Below are 22,003 nucleotides of genomic sequence, written 5' to 3' on the forward strand. Positions count from 1 at the left end.
GTGAGCAGTGAACTTGGCACGACTTCCTCTCTGCGTGCAAAGATCACTCTTAACGTGTCGTACGATGGACAGACAACCAGGATGTCGTCTCTTACCCTATGTAGCTGGGATATAGTCTTGCGGTAAATCCAGTAAAAGCAGAGTAAAGACGAGTGCATTTCACTCATTTAAACAGCAGTTACATTGAATTCAAATGTTATTTGAACCTGCTTCATAAATGTATCAAATTCTAAGGAAGCATTTCAGGAATCCATCCTGAAAGATAGGCAAATGAAAATAAAAGGGTGTTGACATATATAGACACTCATTTACAACCATGTTCTGGCTTTTTTACCAATATTATTTCCATTAATAGCTTTTTAAGCTTTTGAAATATTGTTTGCTGGTGGAAAAATGTATTTAAATGTATTTACTGTTTTTAATGTTCTGAGCCATTTCTAATTGATTCAAATTTATTTTATGTACAATTAACTTTTGATAGTGAATGTCTAAAAGGTGCTATATAAATAAAATTTTCAATTTTATTATATTTATTTGTTACTTTAATACAGATAAAACAGATTAAAAAACTGAAGCGTTATAATCTGACATTATCAAGAATTATATTTCATCATATTCACGTCTCAACATAAAACTACTGCTTACTAATGAATAATAAAACTCACCTGAGTCGGTAGAATTTTTTGGAGTTTCCATGTGTACCAGCACCTACAATACACACCACTTGGATTGTGTACATTTCGATGAGGTCAGCAAAAACAGAATTACACTGCCTCTCTCTAGTGTTAATAAAAAATAAAAAAATCTACTGTAAACTAAATCCAAACACACACAGAAGTAGGAATTCTGCCGACTTGGTTATTTTTTCTGACAATGGAGGTAATCTCTGGCATCGGCCCGGCTGCTGCTCACCTGCTTCCAGAGTGTTTATCTCAGCGGGAGCAGCAGCCACACACACTCGGAATTTAGGACTGCCCGAGTGAGTTTGGGATGCAAAGAGGTTGTGAGAGCAGACCCCCGCGGGAAATGGACGAAAAAAAGGTGTGTGTGTGTGAGTGTGAGTGTGTGTGTGCAGATAATACCGGCGCAGAAATGTCTGATGTGGTAATTGAACGTGTGTGATTGTGTGTTCAATATCCAGCTCCGTAAAAGTCGACGAAGAGTGTATGGAAATATCGTGAAACAAAACTGTGGAGATATAAAGACGACAACGAGCCTCGATTATTCTCTTATAGAAACACTTGGTCTGTTGAAGTCTAAACCAGGGGTGGTCAGAGATTACAACTTTTTTATTCCATAAACAAGCTTCACTTGTACACACATGTGTGTATTTTTACAATGTTTCAGCAGGAAATGTGTCGCCGTCTCCTTATCTCTTTGAACTCCTGTGGTCTGGTGTGATGGTTTCCTATTAATATCGTATTTCATCTTGCAACACTGCAAATATGACAGTTCTTCTAAACTGAAACCAGAGATCTCATCTGGTCCACTTGTCCCGGGTATTCCCCCCCTTTTTCTATCACCACCAAGTTTACGCTCAAACCCCCTTCGCTCTTCTTGTCCCTTCACTACGAAACAAGATCTGTAGATTGAAAGACGTCTTGACTTCATTTCTGGGCTCAATCTGTAGTCATTTTTAGATACTACTATTTATACTATTTAATTGAAATATGGGCTCTTTAAATATACATAGATGAATCCATTGCTACTAATCTTGATCAAAATGAATCTCCTGCTTCTCGGAATCTCATTTAGACACAATTCTGGGGAAGCAAGTAGAGCACATACCACCTGAATAGTTGTTACCATCAAAAGTGTACTTTTATTTGAAACCTCAAGCCAAAGCAAAAGTGTTTTTTTAAACGTCTCTGCTCTTTTGCAACACCATGAACACGCCCAGTGGTGTGTTCAGGTACTTCATAATTTCTTGTGGTGCATTCAACGGGGAAAATTGTTCACATTCACACAGTTTTACTTGAATTTTGAATTTCAAGTTTAATTTTTGGAGCATGTGTTTGGCAATTGAATTTATTCAGGGGCCACATTTTATACAGTGGCTGTTGTGAGGCGCCATCAAGCTAAAATAATAGTTTTTATTCAGAGATAAATACAAAATAAATGAGTTTGTTAGCAACATCAATACAGTAAAAGGGCTGCGTTTTTTTCCACGTCTGGTTTTAAGTATTCTTTTTTGAAATAAAAGTTTATTTTCACAATAATAAGATGTGTTGAAAGTCTCAGATTTTTTGTAAAGAACAATCATTGATTCTATTAGACAACAAGTCTGAGCTGGTTAAATCAAAATATATACTTTACCTATAATTCTTTCCTTGATCTGTTTAATGCAAAATGAAACACGTCTAAATAGACGTCTAAATGTTTTAGTCCATTTCCTAAAGGTGTTTTGGGTACAATTTTTTAAACTAAAATGTCTCAAAATAAGAATAAAAAAAACTCTTAGTCAAAGTTCACGTACCAAAACTTTATAGTCATTTTTTACCAAATACATGGACAATATCTCTTCGTCTCCACACAGAATTACTACATTTAATGTTTTTAAAAATAAAAACATGATTTAAATAGATTTTTCTGAATGAATCTACAGTAAACCTGTCATTGATCAGACTCATCACTTGTTCAGTTCCTTCTGCTGATTCCGTCAGTAAAACTTGTGTAAAGGTTCACCAGCTCGAGCCACAGAGTTCAAACTCTACTGACGAGAAAGGAAACGGAATCTCGACGGGAGTTACGGGAAGAATCCTGGACTCGCTACAGACGCACCGTCCGACTCAACAAGAGCTTTCATGTGCTGCTCATTTTAATGTTTATCTGCCGTTTCCCTCGCCGTCGAATACCAGGAATGAAAGACTCTTTGACGGAGCAAGAGGGTTTAAAATCGCTGGAGAGAAAAGGACCAACCGTGCAACCTTCTCGATTCTCTTGGACTCGCATTTCTTGTCTTTTCCCGAGCTGGTATCTTAACTTAACTGTGGATGCATTCGACCATTTTTTTTGTTGATTCTACTCTGTGTTTTTGGAGGGTCGGGGGGGGGGGGGGTGTGACCAGTGTCTCGCCCTCTCCAGGTAATGGTTTTATTTTCTTGAAATCATCTCCTAGTTTAGTGTGTGCCGCTGTTTTGTCCCCCTCTTATCGCCTGGAACCTCGCGGGGGCATTTCTAGTCCCTCAAATCCTGTTCGCCACATACTGGTTTTAGAATCTGTGAAATGAGTGCCGGAGAAGCGTGGCCACAATGTCCGCCTGTGTTGGACTGAAATGGGCTTTTTTTTCTATTTTTTTTGTGTGTGTGTGTGTGTGTGTCCGGTGAGATACATAAATGGAAGTTTTTAACACCTCAAAAGAGGCGAGGCCTTTTGTGGAGACAGCTTCCAAGTCTCCGGAGGACGACGAAGACACACCGTGAGTGCAACCCCCGGAACAAAAGAGCGGCGCAATCGGCAGGGGGGCATCACTCTGGCGCGGGGAACATGCACACACGTCTGGGCGGTGTGTACATACGTGACAATATAACTCACGCCCGATGTTAAAAAACCTCGGCATTATCTGCGACACAAACATGTGAAGCGCGGTTTCTCACTGCAAATGGATTCACACATGATTGTGCAAACACGCTCAATACACGCCGTCAAACAAACGCGCCCCATTATTGATTTCACATCCACTGTTTGAAAATAATTCCTTCATTTCCATCCCAATTTGCCGTATTGAAAATTCTTTATTTTATCCCGAGTACAGTCCAACATCTGGCGTCACAATCAGTCTTTAAGCTGGTTAGATGCTGTCAATAAGCATTTAGATGCAAATATCTCCAGGCTGCCACAAAAGGAACAACTTCTGTCAGGAGCAACATAATCAACCGGCAATTGTCTCCTGGTTTCCAGTGACGAGGTCCTGAGCCGCCCGGCGTCTGCATTCAAATGATCCTTGTTATTCCGGGAGCGCAGTTTAGCGGATATTTTTCCAACAGTAGTTCAGTGAAAATCAATCACATGGTGAATTAAACCAGAAAGGAAACAACTGATCCATAAATGATCAGGTTACGACGAGGTCTGCGCATTATTCACCACTCAGGGTTTTCGGCACGAGGAAAGAAAAGACAGAAAATCTTTTTTGATGGCTTTTGTTACTTGATCATGAACGCCGTGTTAAATCTTGTGTAAAATAATACAAAGTAAAATGGATGGAATATTACTTCAGTGTCATGTCTTCTCAATATATCAAATTCAAATTATTATTTTTTTTAAATCAACTGGGTCACTTTGACCCAGAGGACCGAAAACAAATGTGTTTGAGGTATCCCTTGTGTTGACCGTTAAAGGTATATGTTTTTGGGTCTCTGGGTCACCTTGACCCTGAGATAACACTAGAGTTAAGCTCTACTCCAGACCATTTGCGACACTTTTACACAATCTAGCTCTGAACAGTGTCTTTTATTTAAGTTTGAGCAAAGCATAGGAAATACATTTTAGAAAAAGGTGTTTTGAGGTAAAATTTTGAAAAAGTAAAATAGTTAATTGGTTGGTTTGAATGACAATAAGATAAGTCTTTTTAGTCCATTCTTTTATGAGGAAATATTTGTCAAAATATTAATGAAAAGATCAAAACTCCTAATAAAATTGTTTAATGTTTCAATTTTGAATATAAATTTAAACTTTTTAGTCATTTTCTACCAAAACATGGACAATACCTAAAAAGCCTTGCATTTTTTAATAAAAAATATTTAAAAAATTAAGTTTGCCTTTAATAAATGTTTTTTTTAAAGTAAGAGTATAATTAATCTGATTTAAAAAATCCATAACATTTACAATTCAAAGGATACTGTTTCTTTAACTTTTGTGTTGATTCTGGGTCCAGGTGAGCAAATTAGTTTTTTCGTGCCCCAGGGTCACCTTGACCCAGAGATAACACAAGGGTTAAGTGTAGTCTTAAAACAACAGATCCCTTAAACCGTTGCAGAAGCCAAGGTCTCATTTAGGCAACTTTTGAATTGAGTTTGATACGATTTATTTGCTATTTTTGAAACTGGCTTAACCATGAAACCCTGTAACATACAATAGATCGATCAATATTTCCAGGTATTGGGAGTGAAATTAACACAAAAACACTGAATTTAAGAGAATGTTTTCGAACAATATTTAATTTATAGAACATTTTATGTTTATGGAATGCAGACTGAAATAATGATATATAATATTATTATATCTTTTCACTCAGGAAGACGATCCCTCTTTATATTTCACTCCATCTGCGTCAATTCCTGCATCTTCTGGTGACCCTAAAATGTTATTTTAAAACATTTCTAGCCCTCGTGGAAGTGCCCGATGTTTGGCTCCGTCAGGTCGTTATACAGATGAAATAAAGCGACATATGTCGAGTGGAACCCGGTAAGAAAAAAATGATTGACACCTTCAATAAGATCCAAGGGGTCAAGCAAATTAATGGAATTAGCCGCTGCTGCTGCTGCTGCTGCTGCTGCTGTGTGTATGTGTGTGTGTGTGTGTGTGTGTGTGTGTGTGTGTGTGTGCGTCCGTGGTGTAAATCTGAAAGTGATGGGTTGCATATGCTGAGCGTTGCCCGCCCTGGCCCCCAGTACCGCCATTCTAATGATTAACATTATAACCTCTACTCAGCCTTATTTACAGTTGCAAAGGTTATCTGTCTTTTTTTCACCAACGCGCCATTAATAACCTGCGCCGGCAAATGCAAATGATTTCATTGGAAATCGTCAGTTGAGAATATTCCTGCATTCTTAATCTTCTAAAGAGGGAAATGATTTAAAGGGAGGACACAAATCTCCAGTGACGTGGCTGCCACTGTCGGGCCTCCTTCTCAACCCCACCCCACCCCACCACCCCGGCCTCCCACCCCTCATTCCTAATTTACCTCCTCTTGCCCTTTAGGGGAGGAAGAGGTTCAGGAATGAAAAGCTCTTTTTTTTTCCCCCTTTAGAGAAAAACAAATGTAGTGTTTGAGCCACTGATCACCCACATAATCAAGTTTAACACTCCTTTTCTGGATTAAAAAAAAGGAAAAAAAGAGGGTCTCTGAAAAGAAAAGGTCAAATTACCTCCTCAGTCAGGCAATAAATAAGTCAAACAAGGTAAGCGCTTCCCGCCGGCATATATTAGCAGGAGATTCAATTAGCGGGAACTTGGGATTGAACACTGAGGAGCACAGAAGCCGTTCGAGACAATCCTGCGAATAAACAACAAACAGGAAGACATTCCGCCAGTTAGGTCTGCTGCCACGAAAACACTGTCACTCACGCTCGCAAACCCCTCACTCGCTTCCAAACAAAAGCCATTATTTCTGAATAAGAAGCTCTTGATATTTAAAAAAAAAAAAGGAAATTCAACCTTTAAGGGAATGTGAAGCAGAAAAGTCAAAGTGCACCTGTATATTTTTTTTTATAAAAAATACAAACAATAATAAGTTATTTATGTGTTGAGTGTTATAAATATGCAGAAAAGAGAATAATAGGCTGTTTTTAAACTTTAGAATGTTATATTTAATGCTCCAGGAAAATAAGTTAGGACAGTTTTTAACTCTTGAGTCTGCCATGATGCTAACTTAGATGCTAACTTTTAGCTTTATCTTTGACCTAAATGAATGATTATTAACAGTTCATAAAAAAGTAATTTTTTATTTTAAATTGTAAATTAGTTCAGTCGTGACATCACTGGACGTATCTGGAAGCCAAAGATGAACAAAAAAAAAGAGATTTAAGCAAATATAGTCTGGCTAAACAGCTCGACAGCTAAACCAAACGCCTTAAAGAGCAACCGCTAACGCCGCTAACTTTGCTAACTCCTCAAACTTTGTCGTTATTCTTTCCTTATGTTACTCTTAAAACACAAACAGTTACAAAACAGGAGTAATTATTGCAAAAAAAAAGTTGTAATGTGTGGTACAAGTTTGGTACGAATGTTTTAATAGTAGACAAGGTTTGTTTCGTGAAAATTGAAGTTAAATAATAAGTCTTTAAGTCACGCAGAAATCTACTTTAAGACATAAACACTGTTTGCTCAAGACAAACACTAAAACTAAAAAGCTTTTAAATCATGAAGTAAATTCACCTTTTAAAAGTCAAAGTCAAAAGTAAGAAAGTTCCAAGACAAACAGCTGTGTGAGGCTTATGTTTTGGGTCGCATTATGTAAGGCACGGTCGGGGCTCCATTGTGCATTGATCGCACAAGGAGAGGAAATGAGCGCAAAAATAAAAGTCAGTCTGGACCGGCAGCACAGACGGTGGCCCAGCAATCCGCCGAAACAAGGCGAGGAGCGAGACACCGTTCTCCACCCAACCGGCTACAATGTGCCCTTTGTGACATAATGCACACGGCGCGGCAGATTGTGGAAAATAATCCACAATTTACTAGTCCGACCGTCCAATAATAACAAGTGACATCACAACACGCCGTATATATGCCACATTTCTGGGCATATTTAGCGGAGAAAGTTGGGGGGTAAGAGAAACGAGGGGCCAAGCCGTCATTATATTGCCATCGTGTCCTGTGAGGCCATTACAACATGGCACACTCGCTGGTAAACCTGGAGACCTGGCACGTCGTCGCCCTCTAAACCCGATGTTTACTGCGGCAGGAAAAAAAAATCCTCTTTCTGGACCCTTCACGTCCAAATGAGGAGCGTTCTGCGCCTGTTCTCGATGGATAATTGATTTTCAAAAATCATGGTACGACATGAGAATGGCGTTAACTGTCCTGGGAGCATGACAGGTGGGTCACATGAGACGCCCCGGGTTCACATGTTCGACACATGCTTCTGATTATTCACGAGAAGGGAAAAAACGAGAAGATCCCACAACAGGGTTTCAGACGACTTTTAATGTCGTTATTCAAAGTCAAATTCAATTAAGTCGCAATTTAAACGCAAGATGGTTGAGACACGAGAAGAATATATTGATTAGTATTTATCAATAACTGTTAAATTGACCATTTTTACTTCCCTTTCATGAATTAATAGTGATAATACATTTCTTTCCTTTTAACCCAAACGTTTCAACCGCTTTTTCTCGAATTTCCAACAAGATTTGTTTTATAAATGCAGACATTTTTTAAAGCAATTCAAGTAAAATTGTTCATAAACGTGAACAATTTTCCTTGTTTGAACACACCACAAGGAATTGTACGAGAGACATTTAAAAAAACAAAAACGCTTTTGCTGTGGCTTGAGGTTTCAAATAAAAGTACACTTTTGATGGTAACAACTATTCAGGTGGTCTGTGCTCTACTTGCTTCCCCAGAATTGTGTCTAAATTAGTTTCCGAGGAGCAGGAGATTAATTTTGATCGAGATTCGTTGCAATGGATTCATCTATGTATATTTAAAGAGCCCATATTTCAATAAAATAGTATAAATAGTAGTATCTAAAAATGACTACAGATTGAGCCCAGAAATGTATCAAGATGTTGATCTTGTTTCGTAAAATAAAGCTAATTTAATTTTTAAATCTTACAGATGAAAAGCATATATATATATATAAAGGAAAATAGGATTTAAAAGTATTTAGAAATATGTTATACCTTTTTTTTTATTGTTAAATGTTTTAATGTTTTAATGTTTTTAAGTACATTGTTGTATCCTCTGTGTGTGTGTGTGTGTGTGTGTGTGTGTGTGTGTGTGTGTGTGTGTGTGTGTGTGTGTGTGTGTGTGTGTGTGTGTGTGTGTGTGTGTGTGTGTGTGTGTGTGTGTGTGTGTGTGTGTGTGTGTGTGTGTGTGTGTGTGTGTGTGAGCAGAACACAGGTTTGGACAGGCTGGTGACCGACAGTAAAAAAAAAAAAAAAATGTTGAAATTGGAAAAAAAAAACATTAGCCTTTTTTTTCTCTCCGTTGAATGGAGGCGAGATAAGTAGCCTTTAGCAAGGAAGCCGGCGGAGTTTAAGCTTATTATGAATACCTCTCCGAGCGCAGAAGCATGTACAGTGGAAATCAAAGGCAGTAATAGGAAGGTAAGCCAGTGTCATTTTAAGGAGGAAGTCAGTTGTGAAATTGTGAAATCTCAAGAGCCTGCTGACAATCCCCCCCCATCCCCCTCCTTAAAATGGTTTCTAATGGCCTCGGCTATCGCACATCTGAGAAAAAAGTTTGTGAGGCGGCGAGAGGAATAGAACTCTCCGCCATTGTCGGCGACTAATAATAGTCGGGTTTTGTTAAAAGCTTCTGAGAATTAATAAACTGCGGCCTCACTTGAAGATCAACATGAGCTCAAGAGATTTACAAATAAAGTTGGACAATGTCAGCGATACTGTTAAAAATCATAGTCAGAATCTTACAAACAAATAATAATACATTTTCTTGCACCTTTTTCTCGCCGATAAAGTTAGTTTTTAGCAAATATTGTTCTTTTTTTTCCATAAACGCATTAAGACGTGGCATTATTTCTGACCAGTTTTGATTGACAGAAACGTCTTATCACAGTGTTGTTTTATCTCAGGGTCAAGGTGACCCAGAGGCCGGAAAACAAATGTGTTTGTGGTATCCCTTTGTGTTGTCTTTGGGTCAAGATTAACAACTTCCCTTTTCTCCAGAAATACACATGCAGTGAAGGAGGTCGTTCACCTTGACCCTGAGATAACACAATGGATACATCAAACACATTTGTTTTCAGGCCTCTGGGTCCCCTTGACCCTGAGATAAAACAAAGGGTTAAGAAGTTTATATTACGGACAAGATGTTCTTCATTATACACAATATACTTCATATTATTATTTATTTCCTGATATAATAATAGCCTCCATTTTTAAATGATAGGTTTTCTATGTTTATACATAAATATACAAAGATACAGTGCGTTACGGGGTGTTAAAGTTGACGCACTGCTATCTTGTTTTGTTAGCTAGTTAGCTTAGCTGGCAAATGTAACATTCTGTTTAAGATGTCCTTCATTATTAAACTGAGTTCCCTATTTATTACACATTGTATGGCGTTAAGCTAGGTTATGGTCACTTGCCTGCTTGAGGCCTTGGCTCCTGCAAGGTTTGAGTGAAGTCAACAGCTGTCTCAGAGGATGTGATTGGAATAGCTTTAATGATTTGATTTTAGATAGAAAACTGTACTTTTTTTTTTTAATTGTATGTATTGTAGGACCAAGGGTAACTGGGTTTTATTTTCATTAAATAAAATTTAATGAAAATGTTACATGCTAAGGACTTTCTGTAGATTGTGGAAATGACTGAAAAGTTTAGATTTACATTCACGATGACATTAAAAATACTTAAAAAGAAAATTAGATTAATTGATCCAGTTCTTTGATTAATTGATCTAATTAATCAATTTTTAATCTCATCTACAAATGTATTCGTTATCGTGTCAAATCAAAAGAAAAAAGTTTTTGAAAGACTTCAACAAAAGCAGTTTTAGTCCGTTTATATTCTGCTGCATTTGAGACTCAAGTGTTGCTGTGAAGTTTAATTTTTTTGGGTTGAATATTGCAGTTTTCTTTTGTCTAAATTATATAAAAATAAAAGTGAGTCTATATAGAGGATGTGACTGAACATTGTTTTTACTGCAACAATTCAAACACGACACACACATTTGAAAGAACGAGAATAATGCTATTATTTAGATAAAGCACTAATTATAACTGTAATTAATTAATCGCGATTAATGCATTAATCGCATATTGGAATTTAAACTTATATTTGACACAGTTTTCACCAACGCAAAACACGTTTTTACGCCGAATGATCCTTTATATTGTTGTGCGATTAGTAATGCCTGGCGACGCCGACCCGACTCCTCGCTGACTCACTCCGACCACTCCGAGGAGTGACTCAGGGCTGAAGTCTGTCGATGGAAACTGATATAAAAACACACACCACGGCTCGCCGATGCTTTTTTTTCTACCTCTGAATATTCATCCGCGATTCCAGCACATCTGCAGGTTTCTCCTAATCACAGTCACTTCCCCTTTAATCACAGAGACCTAATTAGGTCCTAATAAACCATTTTGCCATCCTCTCCGAGTGCCCGCGTGTCACTCACACATCAAAACCATGAAATAGTGTATTAAGGGCCTGTCAGGCTCAAAGGGAAAAAGCAGCAGCGATGGATACGGCGAGGCAACACCCTCTTACACTAATTGAAATTATAGAAAGCTCCACTTACATGTGACACTTGGCCACGTCTGGAGCTGTGACGTACAACAGCGGCGCTCTTGTGCCAGCGCTCGCTCTGATGTCGGGTGTAATTGTTTAAAACTCAGCGAATATGGCGTACGGCCTCACGCTGGATGTTCTGCCAAGAAGAAAAAAAAAACTCCTCTTTCTGTTTCTATTCTGATTCAGTCCGTCGTGGGCTTCAGGAAAAAAAAAAAAAAGCCTCGATGCTGATCTAGAAGAGCCCGTGTTGGGGATGATGATGGTCCACCACAAGTTGATAATGATGACGCTTTAATTAGAAGCCTTTTCTCTGTCCTGCCCACAAACTCCTCCACCCTGCAGATGGTATCCAATAAATTTAGCCTCCAGTGAGGATGAGGAGAAACATTGTACCTCCCAGCGTTTCTTTTTTTCTTCCTCAGTTCCACCCCTTTGAGCCGAGGGACGTAAAGCTTTTCTCCTCGTGGAAACGACCACAACCAGAGCTCCACGCCTTTCTTTACGTTGACCGGCGTCGTGAATGAGAAGAAGAAGAGAAAAAAAGAAAAAAAAGAAAGGAGAAACATCCTCTCATCGTAGTCCGAGCGTGACAGCGTTTTTATGTTGATGTTTAGGGAGCCTGGTGAGGGTTAGGTAAACACTGTGGTCATGGTGAGTATATTATGGTCTGGGTTGGAATACTACAGCGCTTTATTAACCTTAAGAAAAACATCGTAGGTACAATAAATATTCATGAAGAGCCTCGCACAAGGTTTTTTTTCCAAAATACCTTCGTCCCGGTTGTGTTTCTTGTGTACAATTGTTGACCTTTTTTAGGATTCCTGACAATAGTTTTCAGAGACAGTGGTGACTTTATATGATAAGAACATCTTTTGAAATTGTCGGAGACGTTCTCTTATCCCACAAGTCTCAAGTACATGCGCCAACGCACTGAGACAATGCATACCTCTGCCAAGGATCTAATGCTGCCCATGTAAGATTTTGAAGAAGAAAAAAAACAGGATAAAAATTACATTTATTTAACATGTTCTGTGTTTAAACAAGGTTTTTTTGCGATGGTCGCTACGGTGGAAGCTAGAATTATAGCAACCCTAAAACACAATGTGGGACGAACATGTTTTGTCATCGTAAAAACATAAAGGTTCTTTTATTTTAGGACATTTGTTTGTATTTTGTACAGTCAAATGTCCATTCTGAAGCGATAAGTCAACGACACATCCCTCAAAACCTTTGTGAATCCGGATGGAACCTCAAACTACCACCACTTTTTCCCAGTATTCCCCTGAAAATATTGTTGAAACACATCAGTTTTTTTAGTTGTAAAACAGACTAGCACGTTAGTTATCTCCTTGGCAGAGGTAATACGATCATCATAAAGGTAGGTTTGATAAGGCAACGATTCTTAAGGTTCTTAACTGACTAGTTTGTTCCACAACAACGTGTTTCTCGTGGTCTTGTGTGACTTTGCCAGAGAAGCTCTTGACGCCCAGAGACGACACAGCAAAAGAAGAAAAAAGTTCAATTCAGACATGAAAAAAATGTTCCATTTTCAACAAAAAAAAAAGTTAACTTTAGCTCTGGACCCCTCCCAATTTCCTCCTGTCCCCCCCGACCGTCTCCCCCCCGACCGTCACCACCTCACGTCAGTCATTCCCGCACATACGTGTCCTCCCATTGGTTTTTACACCGACACGCTTTGGCAGAAGCCTCCGCTCTGTGTGTGTGTGTGTGTGTGTGTGTGTGTGTGTGTGTGTGTGTGTGTGTGGGGGTGTGTGTGTGTGTGTGTGTGTGTGTGTGTGTGTGTGTGTGTGTGTGTGTGTGTGTGGCATACATTTACGCATGTATGTGCTGGATGCGGGTGGGTTAGCGTGTGCCAGAGTGACTCTCCCCTCAGATTGCAGGAGGCTCATGGGAAATGTAAAGCACGAGCCAAAACCTCAGACTTTCTCTATCATTTCAGCAGATATTTCACTGAACTGCTGGTTCTGAACGTGACTTGAGCAGCAGAAACTTTCCTCTTCTCGCTGACGAGCGTTTGACACGCCAGACGTTTATGACGATTGTGATATTGATCATAAGTTCTCGTTTCTTACGATTGATTAACATAAATTACTTCAATTTCTAGACGATTTAGAAGATCTAGAAGTTGTTTTTTTCTTAACATGATTTCACGTCATGTCATTCTCTTTGTCAATCACAATTTGAATTTTTACATAGTTTTCTTCTAGTTATATCAATTCATATTGGAAAAACTAATTCAAATATTAATACAAGTTTGTCTGTGTCTAAAATGTAAAAGTAAATAAGCGTTTTTTGGGGGGTATTTTATTGTATTCTTTCGTATAGTTTTCATGTTTTTCAACTTATCGAGATACTAAATCTCCACGGGACTCACTGTTGAAGGTTCTCTCAGGATTTCTTAATACCTCAATAATTCAGGAAAGAATATTACTCTTAAAAATGGATTGAAAAATTAAGTGCAAGTAAAACAAAAAACTAAAGATAAAAAAAACCTCTAAAAATTCAAAATAAATACTCTGTAAAAGGGAAAGAATTTTATATTTTTTAAATAATATTGCTCAAGTGAAAGCCATATGCTTCAGTCTAAAAGCAATACTGATACATAATATTTAAAATATAATATAAAGTACTGACACTAAATCAATTAAATGTATTAACAGGCTTCGTAAAACAAATCAACGTAAGATTTTCACTACACACAGGTTTGTCGCAAGCGTTTATACATTTTATTTATATAGGTAGACTCTTGTCAAAGGTCCTGGCAAAGAAAATATATATATATATATTTTTTTAAGTGGAAACAAAAAGAAGCGAAGTGAGGACATATGCCGTATTTAACTTCATCACAAGTTCATCCCTAAGACCCGTTTTTTCCCATCGATTCCAGCTCCCTCCCTCTTTGACACTTTTGATTTATTTCTGGCATCATCTATAAGCTAAATTTCCACAGAATAAAAAAAACAACTGTCAGGAATATGATTTCTGGCCCAACACATCCGCTCTTTTCCATAACTTCCTCCCCACTTCGCCGTGAAGATGACGGCGCTCCATGATGCAAGTGGTGAGGCGAGGATTGTTTCCATCCCACAGCAAACACACACTATCAGGAGAAGATTGTGTTGTACCGCACGATCACCGACGTTACACGTGAGACGGAGACACGACGACTGTTTTCTCGCCGCAGCGACACAATAACGGTGTGAAGTTGAAGGGTGACGCGGATAAAAGAAATAGAAGAAGAAACAGAGAGAAAGAACGAGGGAGGAAGGCGGAGAAATAAAGTGATAAAAGTGATTTATCATGTCAGGATTTGCTTAGACATGCTGCTCATGTGGATTCAGGCAGTGGTCAGTACCTAGAAGATGTGGTGGAATAGCTAGAGGGCATGTAAATTAACTTGCTGTGGTTCATAAGTAGCACTTTGTCAAAAAATAATAATATTCAAGAAAAATACTTTTTAACTTTTTTTTTTTATTATTTAATATTAATTTTAATATCAATAATTATGATTTAACTTGGTAAAGGTGGTGTTTGCTATTTGAGAATTTTTTGGCTGACATAAAATTTTAATTTGTTATTTACAAAATGGCTCCAAAAGAAGTTTTTTTTCAAAACATGTTCTGTAAAATAATATATTTTAATATAATTGCTTTAATTACAATCTATTTTTTTCTACTACATTATTATTTTTTCTTCTCTCCCCCTTCAAAACTCTCCTACTATGTAATGTGGCCCCGTTGGTTAGTTCCTAAATAATTTCGACACTTTTGAGAACACAAAAGTTAGCGTTAGTTTAAACATTCGTCTTATTATGGTCTTTTATATTTCCTACTTCACAACGTTTAAACAAGCCAGCGCCTGTGCATCAGCTAATACAGTCTCTTAGGCTAATGCTAACAACGTAAACGTGCTAATGCTAACAAAATAAATGTTGTAATGCTAACAACGTAAACGTAGTAATGATAATAACGTAAAGGTACTAATGATAAATACGTAAACGTGGTAATGCTAACAACATAAACATCTGCTTCAACTAACTCCGGAATAATCTAGTCAGTATTACAACTTTAAGATTTAAATCCAACGCTGATGAAAGAAATACGTCGTATACTTTGTGTTTCTCTTTTGTTAGCATCAAACAATCCACTCATGACAACATGTTCTATTCTCGCCAAGTCGGGATCAGACGTGCCAACAAAAAAGTACTGCAACCTGGATATAATTGCCAAATAACACAGTTTAAAAAAGTCACAACGTTTGCTAAAGTCTCTGACGCGATCCATCTTCGGTCATGATGGTTTTGCGATGACATTTTGGACGTTAGAAGGTGAGCGTCGACCCCCCCGTGAAGACTTGTGTTCCAGCCATCGACGCCTGAGAAGTTTGAACGCCAGAGAAATAAAATAACATCACCAGCTGCTAATGCAGAACTCCATGATGGAATCCTTCCAGTCAGACGCAGAAGAAGAAGAAGAAGAAGAAGAAGAAGCATCTTGTCGTCAGGAGACCCTGGTCCAAACACAATAAGGGCCGGGGGGGGGGGGCTCTTGAGTGGGGGTTTTGGGGGGGGTCACGAGGAGTTGCTTTTTGTGTAAAAGCCAACATTACACTAATCTCCTCTCCCTTGTTTCGCTCGCAGGACACGAGCCCCGGGTCTTCTCGGGGGGCTCCTTCGGATCCCTGGCGGAGCCACAACAAAAAACCCCGTCGAGTGGGACTCCGGGGAAGATCTGAGCCTTCCCCCCTCGTTTTTGTCTTAATCCCGCCATTGTGCGTCAAGGTCAGCCCTTCGCCATCATCACGCCCGGGATTAATGGGTTAATAATAACAAGCCTTTTTTTTCTTTAAGCGGCGAGCGACACGTTCTCTGAGAAACAAGTTCAGGTGAGACTTTGACCTCTGATGACCTTGAAGATCATCTTGAAGTTAGAGGAGGATTTACTGGCTTAAGCGTCTGAATTAAAAAGAGTTGAATTTAATCCAGTGAAAGTTTATTGTACTTGTTGAAGCTCCTGAGACGATTCTATAAAAAAAAAAGATCTTCTCGACTTCTATCACTTTCACCCACGTTTTTTAAAGAACTTTGGGTCACAGGGTGAGAGGAATCACCGAAATGTAGGTCAATGTTACAGCGACGACAGTCCGTCAGTGTGTGTGTGTGTGAGAACATCTGCACCCCCCAAAAAAAAAGAAAAAAAAAGAAACCCACCACATTTTAATTACTGCCCGACCGCACTGAGCGCCGCCTTTGATATGGAAATAACGACGAGCGTCCTCGCCGCCGCCGAAACAATCTCCACGCGATTCATAAAAAACAATGACTAATTCCTTCACCTGATTGCAGGACCCCCGTGTCAGAGGCGAGGCCCCCCCAATTAATTCTACATATTAATGTGTGATTTGAAGAGGAGTCGGGGTGGGATGTGGGGGGGTGGGGGGGGTCATCTCTGGCTACCACTGCCAGTCTGTTGCATTTTCAAGTTAATTACGGTTCCAACTTAAAAAAGAAAATGTCCAATTATTTTGAGGAAAACAGATTGAGCTGGAGAGTGAATGATACAGATTAAAATGTCCCCGCGGTGAAACACACATTTACTTCATGTGTGTTCCTTTAATGTCGGCGACGGTGTCGGAAAAGGTTGGTCTAAAAAAAAAAAAAAGAAGAAAAAAACACGTATGAAATACCTAATGATGTTTCGGGGGTTATATTGGATCTGAGCGTTTCTCGCTGTAAAGTTAAAAAAAAGATAAATAAAAGAATGAATCTGCAGAAGCTTCTTCATGGACGAGCATCATCATCATCATCATCATCATCATCCCGTCGTCGCACAACGTAACTCAACAGGAGGATTCCGTCTGTAATGAGCTGCTTGATCCGAGCGATGGAGGATGAGGGAAGATAAGACCCCCCCCCCCACCTCGACCACCGTACGGACGAGAGGTTCTTTCTCTTTTTTTATTTCAAGTTAAAATAAAGACGTGGAACAATCCGGCTCCAGCGTTGACGGAGAGAGAGAGTGTGTGTGTCGTCGGCAGATAAAACACACTCTTCTCTCTCCGCTTTCCTCCCACAGTTGCAGGTTAATTTGCGTGAGAGCTCGTCGTCCTTATCAAGCTAGCTATTTTTTAACTTGGCTACCTGTCCAGGGTGTCCCCTTTGACCTTTAACCTCAAGTGGCAAGAGGATAGATTCAAATATTTCTCACAAAAACACTTTTTTAAATACCTTTAGAGCCTGATTTCTATTCAATTTCACTTCTTTTAACTGTTTTATTAGAAGTTGTTGCTGCAGCTGGAAGAAAAAAAAAAGGTTATTTTCTCTTCCTCTGAAGCGTTTTTCTTTCTCAATATTCGAGGTGAATTTCAACCGTCACACGTCGAGCGTGGGTTCCAGTCGGCCATCGCTCAATCAGAGTTGACCCCCCCCCCCCACCACTCACCCTCGCCCTCCCCTCGCCAGCGTTCCATCACGACGGCCATGATTGTTAAAAGTGACTTCTCGTCGCAGGGATGAGAGAAGAAAAAAAAAAACGCCGTCACTAGTGATCATTGTTGAATTATTGGGGCAGCGATTAGATAACACTTACAAAGACAGATGTCACAACATGTGCTGCCACATTTATTATCTCCCACGACCCCCCCCAACACACACATACACACACACACACTCCCTCCGTCCTCCTCGATACCTTTACCAGGCCTGCTGTTGTTTACCTTGTTTATCATCTGTTCAGATGCTCACCTCGCTGCTACAAAGACACGTCTGTCCTCCACTGACTCCCTCCTCAGTCACAAGAGAAACTCAGCGTCTCGACAAAACCGTCGTTACTGTAAAGTCCTCGCACGTATTCACCGCCTCGTTCGCCGCACGTACATTTTTAATAAACGCTTTTCCACTCTTATTCGACGTGAGGCTGACGTCAACCTTCTTGTTTTTATGTCGATTTAAAGGATGTTCATGGTTTGAAAATAAAGGCCACAAATGAGACTGAAGCAAATCAGCTGATGTAAAATACACAACAATTAAAAATATATGGATTTAAAATTCCTACATTGAGAAAACAAGTGGTTTCTGTGATCAATCAATTCATAAATCACTTAAATATAATGAAGAAAAATCAGATTTAGGTTTTTCTGTAGTGACTATTTCCTATTGTATCTTTCTACAAATAAAACAAATAAATACATTCTGAAATAAAAGCTGGTATTTCAAGTTAAAAAGGTGTAATTCTGAACATCAATTATCAAAACACACTTTCTAACTAAGAGGAAAATAATAAAAGTGAATTTCTCTTGGAAACAACTGAAGTCATGGAGGAGAACAGTGTGTGTGTGTGTGTGTGAAGGTGTGTTTTCATGCTGCTTTTACACACTAAATATTTCATCGTTTGTGAAATGGTTTCAGAGAATTTACGAATAGGGCCGTTTACAACATTCTTAGAACCAGAGCAGCTTCTTTTCTCCTCAGGAAAAAATTCCAGTTATCGTAAAAAAAATCGTCTTATCATCTTTACAAAAGGGAGACATTTTCCGGGGTTTTTACCCGACAATAATTCTTCCTCAAATTCCACTATCTTCAAACGCAGGATTATTGTCCTCTCACGGTTTGATCGACACACTTGGCGTCGAACCGCAGGAGGAATCTAGGCCAGAAACTGAAGAGAGCATCACTTCCACTGGCATCATGGAGTCAAATATGTTTAAATTAAGCTTATTTCTCATGAGACAAAACCTTCAAAACCAAAAATAACCCTCTTTAATTTAAGGATTGATGGGATCAACTCCTCAAGCATGTTGGGGGATATTTTCATGCACAATGTGTGAAATAAAATAGATAAAAAAGTGGCAGCAAAGTTCTGCTATTGCGCCACTAAAAAGGACGTTGGACCTGGACACAGAGCAAAGGGGGGTGTTTGGACAAGTGACCCCCACATGTTGACACACAGGAGGAAATTGAATATGACAGTCTGGAAGAAATGTCACAGAGCGTATCTTAATATTTAGAGGGATTTTAAGACAAACAAATCAGCTTTTTTCAACATTTAAAGCGAGTGTATCGTTGGAGAAAGAGGGTTTAAAAAAAAAGAAAAAGAAAAAAGATGCCGCTGAGAAGATGCGCCAAGTGCGCTTCTCTAGACGCTCCTCAGCCTTTTCTCCTGGAGTCAGACAAGAGTGTCCGTGTATAGTCACCAGTCAGGTCGTGGTGCTGAATGGACAGTCTAATTATAAATGTCCCGGTTCTGCTCCTGCCGTTCGGTGTCCGGACCAGCTTGACCTTATGTGGAAAACCTGCGCGCGACCCCCTCGCACTTTACGCAATAAATACCAGTTTCTCAAATAAAAAACCTCTTGAATCAATCATTTATATTTTTTTTATGACTCAATGCAAGATGTTTTTCAAATGTGGAGCTATGCGTGTGTGTGTGTGTGTGTGTGTGTGTGTGTGTTTGGAATTAAAGTATTATCTGAAGATGATTTAATATTCGCAGTGTGAAGGTGTGTTTTAATAAAGCGTCCGATATATATTTTGTATTTTAAAAGAAGCCCTTCAAGTAGGTTTAAGGTGTAATTTTGACATTTAAAATACAAACCTTTATTCGATTTCAGAGTTTATTTAAAGTCCAAAACGTAAGTTTATTTAATTTAAATTCACACGTATAAGGAGTGCACTTCTCACGCGTGTGTGTTCAAGTTCATCTCCTCCAAATGAACAACTTCTCAATTGAATTTGCGCTTTTTATTTCCCCCAAACAACACAAAGTTTCTCTCGCGATCTCTATAGAAGTGCATCTTTAATTCCCAAAAAAGACACACCTGAGGTCTGTCCTGCGGGTGGAATTTTGTGCTATAGAAAAGTTTTTGACGTTTTTTTTTTCGTGGAGGAAACACTTTTTTGAGCAGCGCTTCACGGAGCCGATATAAAAAAACAACAACTTTAGACACGTTTGAACGCAACACTTGGAAATAAGGAATAAGAATAAACGAGTGTAAAGTGTTAGTGGATTGTCTTTTGGTAAAAAAAAATTGGGTTGATTTTAAACACGCGAGGATGACACTTGTGCGCGCGTCAGTCTGGAGTTTTGAAGTTGCGTGGAAAACACTCCGTGGAATCTTCTTAAATTAAGTTTTAAATTGATATAAAAAGAAAGATATAGACCATGCTGTAAAAGTAAAGGAGAAAGAGCGCAAAAACGGACCGTGGAAGTGCGTGAGAAAAGAAGCGCTCAACAAGGAGAGTAAAATAATAATAAGAGTCTTTACCTTTGATGCCGTGAGTTTTCTTTTTGGGGTGAAGATCGTCCTTCTCGTGGAAAAAAAAAACAAAAAAACAAAAAATCAGTTGCGTGGAAACTTGTGCGAGTTGACTCGAGGCATGTGAGTGTGTGTGTGGGGGTCCCGTGTGAAGTTGAGCGGGTCCGACAAGGAAGGGAGAGAGAGAAGAAGAAGGAGGAAGAAGAAGAAGAAGAAAAAAAAAAAAGCTAGTCAGCGCCTCTTGTTTGACTTGTTGTTGTCTCTCTAGTGTCAGTCTTGGCGATCAATGCGCGCTGCCATGTCGCTCCTATTCAAAACATTTCCCGTCGCGCAACATCAGAAAGTGAGTGGCCAGAGCATTGATCTGTGGAAGGAGGCAGGACTCTCCTCCTCCTCCTCCTCCTCCTCCTCCTCCTCACCTCCTCCTCCCACCCAGGAGAGAGAGAGAGAGAGAGAGAGAGGTGAGAGAGAGAGGGAAGGGGGGAGAGATTTGTGGTGACATAAAAGAGGAGACAAGGAGGATGGTTGTTGTCGCTGCCCACAGTTTAGTCCGTTTAATAAGAGTGGAAAAAAAAAAAGTGAAGCCACTTGAGAAGCGCCTCAGTCACACAGAGAAGACACTTCAAAAATCTACAACTCAACTTGCTTCCCGAAACTTTTTTTAAAAACTCATTTTTCTTTCCATAAACAAATTGTGTTAAAAAAAAGGTCAAACACAAAAGCTTAGTTTTTTCCAAATTGAGTGATTTTTCAGAAAAAAGCGAAATGAAATGGAACCACACAAGTTGTGATCAGACGCCAACACAGAAGCTTTTTTTTTTTCTTTTTTTTGACAATGAAACACGGAATGAACATGTGTTTTACATCAGAGGCCCACACACACACACGCGCGCGCGTGCACAGAAACACACACACACACAAGTATAACTTTCAAACAAGACACTTCATTTGGACTTTTAGTCTCAAACAAAAGCCGATTTTAAATTGTAATAAAAAAAAAGTTAGTCACAGAAAGAGGAAGAAATAGGGGATGGTTGGAGGAGGGAGGAGAAGATGGGTGAGGAGGGTGAGGAGGGTGAGGAGGGTGAGGAGGGAGAGACAACTCATCTCATCTGATCACACGTCACTCACCCTTGAGTTCTGGTCAGATCAATTCGAATCAAACACAGTTGAAACGTCACATTCGTTCTCTCTATTTACACCAAATTACTATAATTGAATTATCAAATTATATATTTAACAACTTCTCATTTTTTTGCTCGTTTTACCTCGTTTTGTGTTTTATCTTTTAATATCTATATTCTTTGAATCAAAATTTTAATGTGTCAGTTAATGAATACAAACGATCTTTTTTGATACACATTGAGCATTGAGTTTATTTACCTGACGATCGGTGAGTTGCGTGTGTGTGACTCTCGGCGTGTGTGTTCTCGCCTGGTCACCGCTGGGAGGTTTCACGGTTCTCATACGCCACCTATTGGTCGAAGCGCGAACTACAACCCAACACTCCAAGAGACGCTTTTCAAGTATTTTCTTGTGACGTTTGCAAATTTAATATTCAGGGATTATAAACCGATGTGTATTAAAATAA

General features: G+C 39.1%; 2 protein-coding genes across 6 annotated transcripts in view; one reads left to right on the forward strand and one right to left on the reverse strand.

The window, feature by feature from the left end:
- sox6 (SRY-box transcription factor 6) overlaps positions 1–20,826 on the reverse strand; it is a 158,892-nt gene extending 138,066 nt beyond the window's left edge. For all 5 annotated transcript variants that reach the window (XM_087793752.1, XM_087793751.1, XM_087793749.1 and 2 more), the window contains exon 1: positions 20,422–20,826. The gene's annotated coding sequence lies outside the window, so the exon portion shown is untranslated. The remainder of the gene's footprint in view (positions 1–20,421) is intronic.
- Positions 1–22,003, forward strand: part of alx4a (ALX homeobox 4a) — a 314,532-nt gene that overhangs the window by 114,192 nt on the left and 178,337 nt on the right. The window lies entirely within an intron of this gene.

This window comes from Callionymus lyra, chromosome 6 (genome assembly GCF_982586985.1).
Source record: "Callionymus lyra chromosome 6, fCalLyr1.hap1.1, whole genome shotgun sequence".
Lineage (NCBI taxonomy): Eukaryota > Metazoa > Chordata > Actinopteri > Syngnathiformes > Callionymidae > Callionymus > Callionymus lyra.